Source organism: Bufo gargarizans, chromosome 4, assembly GCF_014858855.1.
Source record: "Bufo gargarizans isolate SCDJY-AF-19 chromosome 4, ASM1485885v1, whole genome shotgun sequence".
Taxonomy (NCBI): Eukaryota; Metazoa; Chordata; class Amphibia; order Anura; family Bufonidae; genus Bufo; species Bufo gargarizans.
Genome location: NC_058083.1, coordinates 339,064,636 through 339,077,860, shown reverse-complemented (window position 1 = coordinate 339,077,860; position 13,225 = coordinate 339,064,636). Strand labels below are relative to the sequence as shown.

Genomic DNA, 13,225 nt, shown 5'->3' with positions numbered 1-13,225 from the left:
TTGTTTTGTGTGTGTGTGTGCAGGTGGGGGGGGGGGGAAGCTTCAGGGAGGTGGAATAAGCGAAACCTGTACAACACATGTTCTACCATAAATTTAGCATTGTATATAGATTACTAGTGAGAACTCTGTCAGGTCATCTCACATATTATTATTTTTTTTAGTTTGGAAACCATATATATCAGTGATTGAGAATTAACTTATTTAAAACAGCAGTTAGGTGAAAAGTATACCAATACACAGCATAGGGCAACAATTTACCTGTGAGTGTTAATTCTGAAAATAAGACCTCAATCTCCTGTTTCTGTTTATTGGATTTCCCCATGTCTTTTTTTTGGTGGGTTCAATTTAATTAAACCAGCATATAGGTGATCAGTATGCCAATACACAAGGTAGAGCAACAATTTACCGGTGAGTGTTAACATGAAATTGAGCATCAGGCCTCAATAGTCCTTTTCCATTTATTCCATATCGTAACGGTAATGTACACAGACACAGGGGGGAGGATAGTGACTACTGCGCTCCACCCTCACCCCTGGCCCTGCCTACTTGCCTCACGAGTCCTGATGACAGGGGACAACTGGACGGCAGTCTCTAACTTAGGATACATGCGGGAAGGACAGACAAGACAAATAACGGATAGTGAACGGACCGGGTCAATACCTAGAGAGCTACGCAGTACTAAGGAATGAGCAGAGAATAGTCAGGAAAAGCCAAGGTCAAATACCAGGAGAGAAACAAAGTACAACAGGAGTCCGCAAAGAATCGTCAGGTGGAAGTCAGGGTCAGGATACCAGGAGAGATTCGCAGTACAAAAGGAACAGGCAAAGGATCATCAGGGAACAGGATCAGGTAAGTATACAGGTATCCAACAAATGCCAGGAACCTAAATTAACAGGCAACCTGTGGCCAGCAGGCTGCCTGTATTTATAGTGGGGAATGAGGGTCATGTGACGCGGCCAGCATCACATGACCGACAGACCGACCAGTCGAGCACCGAGTGATTAGCTCGGCGCTCAAAGCAGACCTAGAAGCAGGGAGCCTCCCAGCTAGCAAAGCTGCCCTGGGAACGAGGTCAAACACAGATCCTCTCTCCCGAAGCTAAGCAGCAGGTCTGCGGCTGATGGGAGAAGGAGTGTGCCTTCGGCACCCCGTTACACATATACACCTAGTCGAAATGTTCTTTTCTTTGGTGGGTTCAATTAATTAAACCAGCATATAGGTGATTAGTACACTAGTACACAGGGTAGTGCACCAAAATCTGTGAGTGATAACGAATTTAGGGCTAAACCCGTTTCCATTTATTTCTGCATCAACACGTTTCCAATAAAAATTTTGGGAGGGATATTGTTCATATGATTAAAACCAGTGGTCACTACAAAGTGGTCACTACACCAATACACAGGGTTGCGCACAATATTATCTACTAGTGGTAGCAGTAGGCCACAGTTGTCCCTGCTGCGACAGTGGCAGTCAGGGTAGAGCAGGGAAGGGGGCCAAAAAACCCACCATGATATCCCACAGTTTGATAGAAGCAAAAGGGAGAGTGAGGACTCCAATGACAATTGTGTGCTGGACAGAACCTGGGAGCCAGATCAGGGTGCTGAGTAGGAGGCAACATCAGAGAAGGAGGGTGATGGAGGCAGCAATTAAGAGCAGAGGCCATGTACCTCCCAAAGAGGAGCCAGGGCTATGTCTGCTTTGTGATGTGGTGATGCCGGTGATGCTGTGGTTGAGTTGGGCCAAAAACATGCCAATGCTAAGCTGAGCTCAGCTGCCTCTGACTCTGCTGCATATCTCCTGTATGACATTTTTTTCTGCCAGAAGACAGAAGCATTGCCTTGTGCAAGCTGTGCAAGCGCAAAATAAGGCGTGGGCAGGCAAACACAAATATAGGCACCACAGCTCTACACAGCTAATCCTCTACTGCCACCACTATTAATGCATAGCATTGGCCACTACTACTATTACTATTTCTATTACTACCCATAGACAGCCATTCTGCTGCCTTGCATGTTTCATGCTATGCTGCTTCTACTGCTGCTACTATATCGGCCACATGCCAATATATCCATACCCTTTCCACATCCACACTGCAGTGCTGCTGGTCCCAATTAAAAGAGAGATTTTTTTAAGGCTTGTTCGCAAAGAGACACTTTTTCTTCTGATAATCAACATTTAGGCGTGTTGTATGGGCAGGCATTCTGACCCTGTCATTCTGAACGCTTGGTCCCCCCAGCCCCTTTTTTGCCCCATAACACTGTGTGTTTAAACATCATCTGCCCCTAATAAAGGTCAGTTTTTGGAAACTTTGGAATATGATAAAGCATGAGACATGTGCCAGAGCAGTGTGTTTTTAAACACGCTCATTTACTATTGCTGTCATTAGGTTTAAGAGGTTGAGGGGGTGGGGTGATAATGAGTTTTACAAAAAAAAATATGAGTCCTAGGAGGCTAGAGGGGGTTACATACTTATTTTCAGGACAATTGGCGCAATGTTGGTTTGATCAAAGGTGTAAGGACGAGCACTCTACCATTTGGTACACATTTATTTGAATTAATAAAAATGTATATAATAGCATATAAAACTTCTTAAAACAACAACTTTATAAAATGACACTAAAATAAATATAACCACAATGGGGTAATGATTTTCTTAGTTGGAGATGATCGGTTTCTCAAGAGTCCTGAAACTGCGTTGTATGAGGTCCTCTAATTATGTTTAAGAGTCCATGGAGATGGTATTACTATGACCTAACAGGCTCCAGCACTGTTTCGTTGGTCAGATCATAGTCCCAAAATATGCAATGAGGCAAAGATAAGGTAAGGATGAAATGACCGGCTTAATAGCCGCTTACCTCTCATTCATATGTGTCTTCAGTCCTGCATTCTGGTCGGACTTTTCAGGATATTCTACCGCAGTGCAGCCGGGGTGCGTGGAACACCTTGAATGGTATCGGAGGCCGGCGTCTCACGTGGTTCCACTCGGTGTCCGCGCTGGATGCTTAGCGAAACAGCACCTACGTCACTTCCTGTGTGATCAGGTAGTGACGTCTACCTTGTATTTCGGCGGTGATTTCGAACTGCAGTTTCCTGATGTTTTAATCTTGCAGGTATCGGAATATTGTCTGCATGGCCATGCAATTTAGGAAAGTGTAGACAGGTATATGGCGTAAACCCAGACGCGTTTCGGGAGTTGTCACTCTCCCTTCCTCAGTGGTTATGCCATACCTGTCTAGATACGCCTTATATACTTCCCAGGGTTATCTTCAAAATCTGGATCGGACCTCAGGATGTAATCCTTCTGTTTCAATATCCGGGACTTCCATTCTCACAGTTTATCTTTGATATTCTATGGTCTATAGTTGGTAATGTCCCATTTTTGATGTCAATATATAATTTTTCAATGATTCTTCTATTCCTTCTTTTATAAAAGGCAAGAATAGAGAGAAAAGGAGTTTTTTTCTGCCACCTCAGCCTGTACCCCATTTGTGGATATGCGCTTCCATTTAAAACCATGGTATGTCAGTTAATATTGGATACTTAACTGCATACACTAATTAGTGTACTAATGAACACATAAAATGTTAAAATAAAATGATAAAATGGGAATTACTAGTATTGCATAATGAAACAACCAAAGTGGATATCCAATACAATGTATATGAGTATATTAGCGGCAATTTGGACACAATAATCTAATGCCTGTCATAGATATCACAATACAATACATGTCTAACCGCATTGGAGGCAAACCTAACAATGTTGATAACTCGGATGGTAAATATAGTATTGGACTCCTATATGGGGACAGCCCTATTCTCAATATGTAATCCCACATTAGGCACTCTCATAAAAAGCCAAATAGTTCCAGCTCTGAATTTAGGCCTGATGGTAGCAGGCTCCCAAATTCATATATTCGTCGGGATTCCCTTCTCGACATGTGTTTGATGAAATTGCCTCCTCTCCAGTGTTGATCCACCTTTTCCAGTGCCACAAAGACGAGGCTGGCCTGGGTCACTATTGTGCACCTCCTTATAATGTTTTGACAAGGAATGCTTGTCGTAGCCTTTCTTGATGTTAGATATATGTTCAGCCAGCCTCGTCTTTAGTAACCGTTTGGTTCTACCAATGTATTGTTTATTACAAGGGCACTGGACTAGGTAGATCACACCGGAGGAATTGCATGTGAGGCAATCCTTGATGTCCCAAACGAATGAATTTTGTGTAGAGGGGACTGTGGTGATCTTACGGGGTTTGTTGTTAATTCTACATGGGATGCACTTGCCGCATTTAAAAAACCCTTTCAGATCCATCCAAGTCCCTATCAATGACCTTTTTTTCTCTCTAGTTTTCACAGAGGGGGCTATTTTAATGCCAAGATTAGGTGCCCTAGTAAATATAACATTTGGGGATGTGGGTAGAAGGTGGCCTATCACCTTATCATTCAGTATATGATGCCAATGTGTCTTCACTATTTTTTGTATTTTTCTATGGTCATCATTAAAGGGAAGGATGATCCTATTGTTCATCTCTTCACTTGTCCGAGATTTTTTCTTAATTTCAACCTGGTTATCGAAAAAGGTTTGTCTGTCTAGTTTTTTAACTCTTTCCAGGGCTTTTTCAACCACCTCATCCGGATATTCCTTCTCCCGGAACAGTTGTCGCATTCCAGCTGCCTCCTCCTCAAAACGTAGATCTTCCGTACAATTCCTCCTGATCCTCCGAAACTGGCCAGTGGGAATATTGTCAAGCCATCTTGGGAGGTGGCAGCTGGAATATTGGATGAAGCTATTTTTATTCGTCGGCTTAAAAAAGGTATTACAGACAAATCTGTTATTCTGTCTTCTGATTACCAGATCAAGGAATTCAGTTTCTTCCTTGATCATGGCATTAAATACCAGGTTCAGATGGTTCTCATTGATCTCTTTCAAAAAGAGATCAAGGGAGTCTCTTTCCCCCTTCCAGATGAACACCACATCATCGATGTAGCGACGCCATAGGGCCAGCTCCGCCCCCAGCCTGGGCCTAATGTGGTGGTATTCCCATTCAGCCAAGAATAAATTGGCGTAGCTGGGGGCGAACCTGGTCCCCATGGCAGTCCCACATTTTTGAAGGTAATGTATCCCCTCAAAATAAAAATAATTATGATTGAGGATATATTTTATACCATCTAGAATAAACTGAATGTGGATATCTTCTAGTTTTCCTTCCCTTTTCATTTGTTCTCCTACTGCGGTGAGTCCCTGTTGGTGGTCAATTGATGTATAAAGGGATCACACTCCAGCTCACCACAGGACAAGAATAAGACACAGGGATCAAACACCCCCTCACAATCAGGAATCACACAAACATCAATACAATTTGAGACAGAGGTATCATTATGCACAACAAAACACGAATCAGTATCACAACACACAAAGAAAAAAACATTACTCTCAGACCACAACAAATCACGGGGAAAAATCAAGACATCACTATCACAGATACACAGACGAATCCGAAAGACGAGAAGGAGTAAGAGGAAAAGAGTCATCACACACGAGACACCGATAGATAATACAACATCAGTAATTAATTTGAGTTCAGTCACACTCACTACAGCACAAATGAAATTATTAGAAAAGGGTTTGAAATTTGCTCCGACCCAAAAAATCGACAAATTCTCTACGTATATAGGAATACAAAAATATATTAGAGGTGTTTGTTTAAAGAAACATTTTCTGAAGAATCCCATGATAAGAAATGAAGTAAGACAGGATATAGATCAAACTAAACCTACACAAAAAGATCCCGTACAAATTGGTTCAGGGCTCAAAAATAGATCCACCATGTTTCCAAGAAATGAAATAAGCCGGGAAATGGCAGCTTTTCAAAAAAATGTAGAAGAAGATATTAGAAAACTAAAAGCCAAACCCACGTATCGAGACAACTTAACAAAACAAGAAGTCTCAGCATTAAAATCTCTCCAAAAAAAGGAATCGATTACGATACGTCCAGCCGATAAAGGGGGGGCGGTAGTTATAATGGATACTACAAAATACAATGATGAGTGCCTCAGACAACTTGGGGACGATAGAACATACAAGAGATTGAAGAAGGACCCCCTAAAAGAATTTGATAAAGAGCTGAAAGAATATTGTATACAGGGCCTTGAGCAGAAACTTGTGTCCCAACAGGAATTTGAATTTATCTTGGGCACACAGGGAAGACTTCCGGTCTTCTATTGTCTGCCCAAGATTCATAAAGATCTGAAAAATCCCCCTGGTCGACCGATTGTTTCGGGCATTGAATCAATTACGGCAAATCTGTCCAGATATATAGATACACAATTACAGCCAATAGTGAAAAAAACTAGGTCATATATAAGGGACACAACACATATCATCCAGATTCTAGAAAATCTAGATGTCCAACCGGAGTGGACCATGGGGACTTTGGATATACAATCCCTTTATACATCAATTGACCACCAACAGGGACTCACCGCAGTAGGAGAACAAATGAAAAGGGAAGGAAAACTAGAAGATATCCACATTCAGTTTATTCTAGATGGTATAAAATATATCCTCAATCATAATTATTTTTATTTTGAGGGGATACATTACCTTCAAAAATGTGGGACTGCCATGGGGACCAGGTTCGCCCCCAGCTACGCCAATTTATTCTTGGCTGAATGGGAATACCACCACATTAGGCCCAGGCTGGGGGCGGAGCTGGCCCTATGGCGTCGCTACATCGATGATGTGGTGTTCATCTGGAAGGGGGAAAGAGACTCCCTTGATCTCTTTTTGAAAGAGATCAATGAGAACCATCTGAACCTGGTATTTAATGCCATGATCAAGGAAGAAACTGAATTCCTTGATCTGGTAATCAGAAGACAGAATAACAGATTTGTCTGTAATACCTTTTTTAAGCCGACGAATAAAAATAGCTTCATCCAATATTCCAGCTGCCACCTCCCAAGATGGCTTGACAATATTCCCACTGGCCAGTTTCGGAGGATCAGGAGGAATTGTACGGAAGATCTACGTTTTGAGGAGGAGGCAGCTGGAATGCGACAACTGTTCCGGGAGAAGGAATATCCGGATGAGGTGGTTGAAAAAGCCCTGGAAAGAGTTAAAAAACTAGACAGACAAACCTTTTTCGATAACCAGGTTGAAATTAAGAAAAAATCTCGGACAAGTGAAGAGATGAACAATAGGATCATCCTTCCCTTTAATGATGACCATAGAAAAATACAAAAAATAGTGAAGACACATTGGCATCATATACTGAATGATAAGGTGATAGGCCACCTTCTACCCACATCCCCAAATGTTATATTTACTAGGGCACCTAATCTTGGCATTAAAATAGCCCCCTCTGTGAAAACTAGAGAGAAAAAAAGGTCATTGATAGGGACTTGGATGGATCTGAAAGGGTTTTTTAAATGCGGCAAGTGCATCCCATGTAGAATTAACAACAAACCCCGTAAGATCACCACAGTCCCCTCTACACAAAATTCATTCGTTTGGGACATCAAGGATTGCCTCACATGCAATTCCTCCGGTGTGATCTACCTAGTCCAGTGCCCTTGTAATAAACAATACATTGGTAGAACCAAACGGTTACTAAAGACGAGGCTGGCTGAACATATATCTAACATCAAGAAAGGCTACGACAAGCATTCCTTGTCAAAACATTATAAGGAGGTGCACAATAGTGACCCGGCCAGCCTCGTCTTTGTGGCACTGGAAAAGGTGGATCAACACTGGAGAGGAGGCAATTTCATCAAACACATGTCGAGAAGGGAATCCCGACGAATATATGAATTTGGGAGCCTGCTACCATCAGGCCTAAATTCAGAGCTGGAACTATTTGGCTTTTTATGAGAGTGCCTAATGTGGGATTACATATTGAGAATAGGGCTGTCCCCATATAGGAGTCCAATACTATATTTACCATCCGAGTTATCAACATTGTTAGGTTTGCCTCCAATGCGGTTAGACATGTATTGTATTGTGATATCTATGACAGGCATTAGATTATTGTGTCCAAATTGCCGCTAATATACTCATATACATTGTATTGGATATCCACTTTGGTTGTTTCATTATGCAATACTAGTAATTCCCATTTTATCATTTTATTTTAACATTTTATGTGTTCATTAGTACACTAATTAGTGTATGCAGTTAAGTATCCAATATTAACTGACATACCATGGTTTTAAATGGAAGCGCATATCCACAAATGGGGTACAGGCTGAGGTGGCAGAAAAAAACTCCTTTTCTCTCTATTCTTGCCTTTTATAAAAGAAGGAATAGAAGAATCATTGAAAAATTATATATTGACATCAAAAATGGGACATTACCAACTATAGACCATAGAATATCAAAGATAAACTGTGAGAATGGAAGTCCCGGATATTGAAACAGAAGGATTACATCCTGAGGTCCGATCCAGATTTTGAAGATAACCCTGGGAAGTATATAAGGCGTATCTAGACAGGTATGGCATAACCACTGAGGAAGGGAGAGTGACAACTCCCGAAACGCGTCTGGGTTTACGCCATATACCTGTCTACACTTTCCTAAATTGCATGGCCATGCAGACAATATTCCGATACCTGCAAGATTAAAACATCAGGAAACTGCAGTTCGAAATCACCGCCGAAATACAAGGTAGACGTCACTACCTGATCACACAGGAAGTGACGTAGGTGCTGTTTCGCTAAGCATCCAGCGCGGACACCGAGTGGAACCACGTGAGACGCCGGCCTCCGATACCATTCAAGGTGTTCCACGCACCCCGGCTGCACTGCGGTAGAATATCCTGAAAAGTCCGACCAGAATGCAGGACTGAAGACACATATGAATGAGAGGTAAGCGGCTATTAAGCCGGTCATTTCATCCTTACCTTATCTTTGCCTCATTGCATATTTTGGGACTATGATCTGACCAACGAAACAGTGCTGGAGCCTGTTAGGTCATAGTAATACCATCTCCATGGACTCTTAAACATAATTAGAGGACCTCATACAACGCAGTTTCAGGACTCTTGAGAAACCGATCATCTCCAACTAAGAAAATCATTACCCCATTGTGGTTATATTTATTTTAGTGTCATTTTATAAAGTTGTTGTTTTAAGAAGTTTTATATGCTATTATATACATTTTTATTAATTCAAATAAATGTGTACCAAATGGTAGAGTGCTCGTCCTTACACCTTTGATCAAAATATTTTCCTACTTGAGAGGTAGGGTGTCCTCTCCTTGGACTTGTAAGCACCATACCATAGACTATATAGGAGAGCAGCCACCACCAATTCCTAATTTGCAATGTTGGTTTGGCCTGAATTGATTTGGGTCCAAACTGAACTTTCTCAAAAGCTTGGCAAACCTAAGCTGAACCAAATCTTGAGTGGTTCCCTCATCTCTAAAACAAACCATTGCTAGTTTATGGAAACAGCCTACCTAGTAGTATACTGAAATATTACAAATAATGATCTATCAGGGACAGCCATTTTATGGTGAAAAATTTTTAGAAGGTGGTAAAGTGTCAACTTTCACAGTTTAAATACTGTTTTTTTAATATCATATCTTTGCTGTGCAAAAAAAAAAAAAAAAAAAAGGTCTCCACCTTGCACAGTATCAGTGCACAGTATGAGTGGTATTAACCACAGAGGTGGTCTCTGCATCCATGATGCAGCTTAGCAGCAGACACATGATTCATCTTCAAGATTGCCTCCTTGGTTGTGCCAGAAAGAGGAGAAACAACCTTTTCCACTGTGGAGTTGGAACACATGTGAATAATTTTTGGATAATTAGCTATTTGTGGAAGCCATAAACCTGGGAGGTATTGGGAAGATTTGCAAGGGTAGACATGTCAGATCTATAAAATCGCACCTTTTCAAAGTTGGTATCAGAGTTGAAGAGAATTATGGTAAGTTTTTCACTAACACAGATATTATCAAGTCTACATTTGATTTCATGAAAGATGACTAAACTTTTTTTTCCATGACTGAGATTGTCTCGTTGGCAGCTTATAAAACAAGAGTCAGTAGTTGGAATTGCGTTTGAGTGAGGCCTCATGCACACGACAGTATTTTTTCACGGTCCGCAAAAACGGGGTCCGTAGGTCCGTGATCCGTGACCGTTTTTTCGTCCGTGGGTCTTCCTTGATTTTTGGAGGATCCACGGACATGAAAAAAAGGTCGTTTTGGTGTCCGCCTGGTCGTGCGGAGCCAAACGGATCCGTCCTAAATTACAATGCAAGTCAATGGGGACGGCTCCGTTTGACGATGACACAATATGGTGCAGTTGCAAACGGATCGTCCCCATTGACTTTCAATGTAAAGTCTGGAGTCTCTTTTATACCATTGGATCAGAGTTTTCTCCAATCCGATGGTATATTTTAACTTGAAGCGTCCCCATCACCAGGGGAACGCCTCTATTTTAGAATATACTGTCGGATATGAGTTACATCGTGAAACTCAGATCCGACAGTATATTCTAACACAGAGGCGTTCACATGGTGATGGGGACGCTTCAGGTTAGAATATACTAAAAAACTGTGTACATGACTGCCCCCTGCTACCTGGCAGGTGCTGCCAGGCAGCAGGGGGCAGACCCCCCCCCTGTTTTTAACTCATTGGTGGCCAGTGCGGCTGCCCCCCCTCCCCCCCTGTAGTTAACTCATTGGTGGCCAGTGTGGCCGGCCCCCCCTCCCTCCCCTGTAGTTAACTTATTGGTGGCCAGTGCGGTCGGCCCCCCCTCCCTCCCCTGTAGTTAACTCATTGGTGGCCAGTGGGCCCCCCTCCCTCCCCTGTAGTTAACTCATTGGTAGCCAGTGGGACCCCCCTCCCTCCCCTGTAGTTAACTCGTTGGTGGCCAGTGGGCCCTCTCCCCTCCCTCCCCCTCCTAATTAAAATCTCCCCCCTATCATTGGTGGCAGTGGAGAGTACCAATCGGAGTCCCAGTTTAATCACTGGGGCTCCGATCGGTAACCATGGCAACCGGGACGCTACTGCAGTCCCGGTTGCCATGGTTACTTAGCAATTTGTAGAAGCATCATACTTACCTGCGAGCTGCGATGTCTGTGTCCGGCCGGGAGCTCCTCCTACTGGTAAGTGACAGATCATTAGGCAATGCACCGCACAGACCTGTCACTTACCAGTAGGAGGAGCTCCCGTCCGGACACAGACATCGCAGCTCGCAGGTAAGTATAATGCTTCTACAAATGTAATGACCGGCAACACGCACAGGGAGGAAAACAGGGAAAGCCCTGCCCAAGGGAGAGGGAAAGGTGGTGACCCCTAACTCACCTTGTAGCTGACACCTGCCTGCCCTGACGTCCCTAGACGGGTTCCTCACCCGTGCGGCGATCACGTGCCTAAACCCTGGCTTTCCCTGAAATGAGCCCTAGATAATGAACGGGCCGGTGGGATCGCTAGTCCTCACCACTGCACTAAGAGGGAAACACCAGGGAAAGGACAGACAAACACAGACAAACACAAACACCCAGGTGGACGGCAACAATGTCCACAAAGGTCCAACAGGGATCCGGAGGGTAGCGTTCTAAGGCAACACTCAGAGAACGCAGCAACACAGCTCCAGTGGGTCAGAATAGATGTCCAGGCAGGAAGCTCTATATCTGGCAACCAGAGAAGTGTGAGAGGGGAATATAAGGAGGATTGGGAGTGCTGGACAAGGAACAGCTGAGAGAAGGAGCTACGGATCCCTGAGTGAGCCAAAAGGGTTTGTAAAGCAAACCCAGAAAGCTACAATAAGGAAACTTCCCTATCTGACATAGAGCGTGCAGCCAACCGCTGCGACCTCCTGACCCCGGGTACAACGGAGTCAGGCGTGGCTCTTGACACCCTCGTGACAACAAATTGCTAAGTAACCATGGCAACCAGGACTGCAGTAGCGTCCTGGTTACCATGGTTACCGATCGGAGCCCCAGCGATTAAACTGGGACTCCGATCGGTACTCTCCACTGCCACCAATGATAGGGGGGGAGATTTTAATTAGGAGGGGGAGGGAGGGGAGAGGGCCCACTGGCCACCAACAAGTTAACTACAGGGGAGGGAGGGGGGGCCCACTGGCCACCAATGAGTTAACTACAGGGGAGGGAGGGTTGGGCCCACTGGCCACCAATGAGTTAACTACAGGGGAGGGAGGGGGGGCTGGCTACCAATGAGTTAACTACAGGGGAGGGAGGGGGGGCTGGCTACCAACGAGTTAACTACAGGGGAGGGAGGGGGGCCCACTGGCTACCAATGAGTTAACTACAGGGGAGGGAGGGGGGTGGCCGCACTGGCCACCAATGTGTTAGCTACAGGGGGGAAAGGGGGGGTCTGCCCCCTGCTGCCTGGCAGCACCTGCTAGGCAGCAGGGGGCAGTCATGTACACAGTTCTTTTAGTATATTCTAACCTGAAGTGTCCCCATCACTATGGGAACGCCTCTGTGTTAGAATATACTGTCGGATCTGAGTTTTCACGAAGTGAAAACTCAGCTCTGAAAAAGCTTTTATGCAGATGGATCTTCGGATCCGTCTGTATGAAAGTAAGCTACGGACACGGATCATGGACGCGGATGCCAATCTTGTGTGCATCCGTGTTCTTTCACGGACCCATTGACTTGAATGGGTCCGTGAACCGTTGTCCGTCAAAAAATTAGGACAGGTCATATTTTTTTGACGGATAGGATACACGGATCACGGTCTCGGCTGCAAAACAGAAACGGAAAACGGCACAACGGCCATGGATGCACACAACGGTCGTGTGCATGAGGCCTAAGGAAGGAGGGTTTAAAATTTAGCAAGGCCATTTCATATTAAGGAACAGCCTTGAAAACATGTGGCAGGATTATTTGGCACTGCATAAGTGACTGAGGACCAGGAAAGATTATTATTAGAACTTCTCATTCTTTTATTACCAAAACTTAATGGTTTATTGCCTTTTCAGATTTTTTTCTTTTAAATGGTCAACTTCTTTAACCATTTAGACCTGGTAACTTATTAGCCTTTTTAACTCCCTGACAATATGCGCCATATATTTATGGCGTTGCCACGAGGAAGTTAAAAGTAGCTACTATACATATACGGTGCTGTCTTGGTGCAGGCTCAGCTCTGTCTTCTGTAATAGAAAGCCAGGCTCCTACTGCTATATACAGAATAAAGTTAACATGTTATTTATACGGCACAGTGAACCCTGTAATAAATAAATAAATAATTCCAGAA

At 43.8% G+C, this 13,225-nt stretch overlaps 1 protein-coding gene across 4 annotated transcripts in view; it reads right to left on the bottom strand.

The window, feature by feature from the left end:
- SLC22A3 (solute carrier family 22 member 3) overlaps positions 1 to 13,225 on the bottom strand; it is a 330,912-nt gene that overhangs the window by 167,526 nt on the left and 150,161 nt on the right. The window lies entirely within an intron of this gene.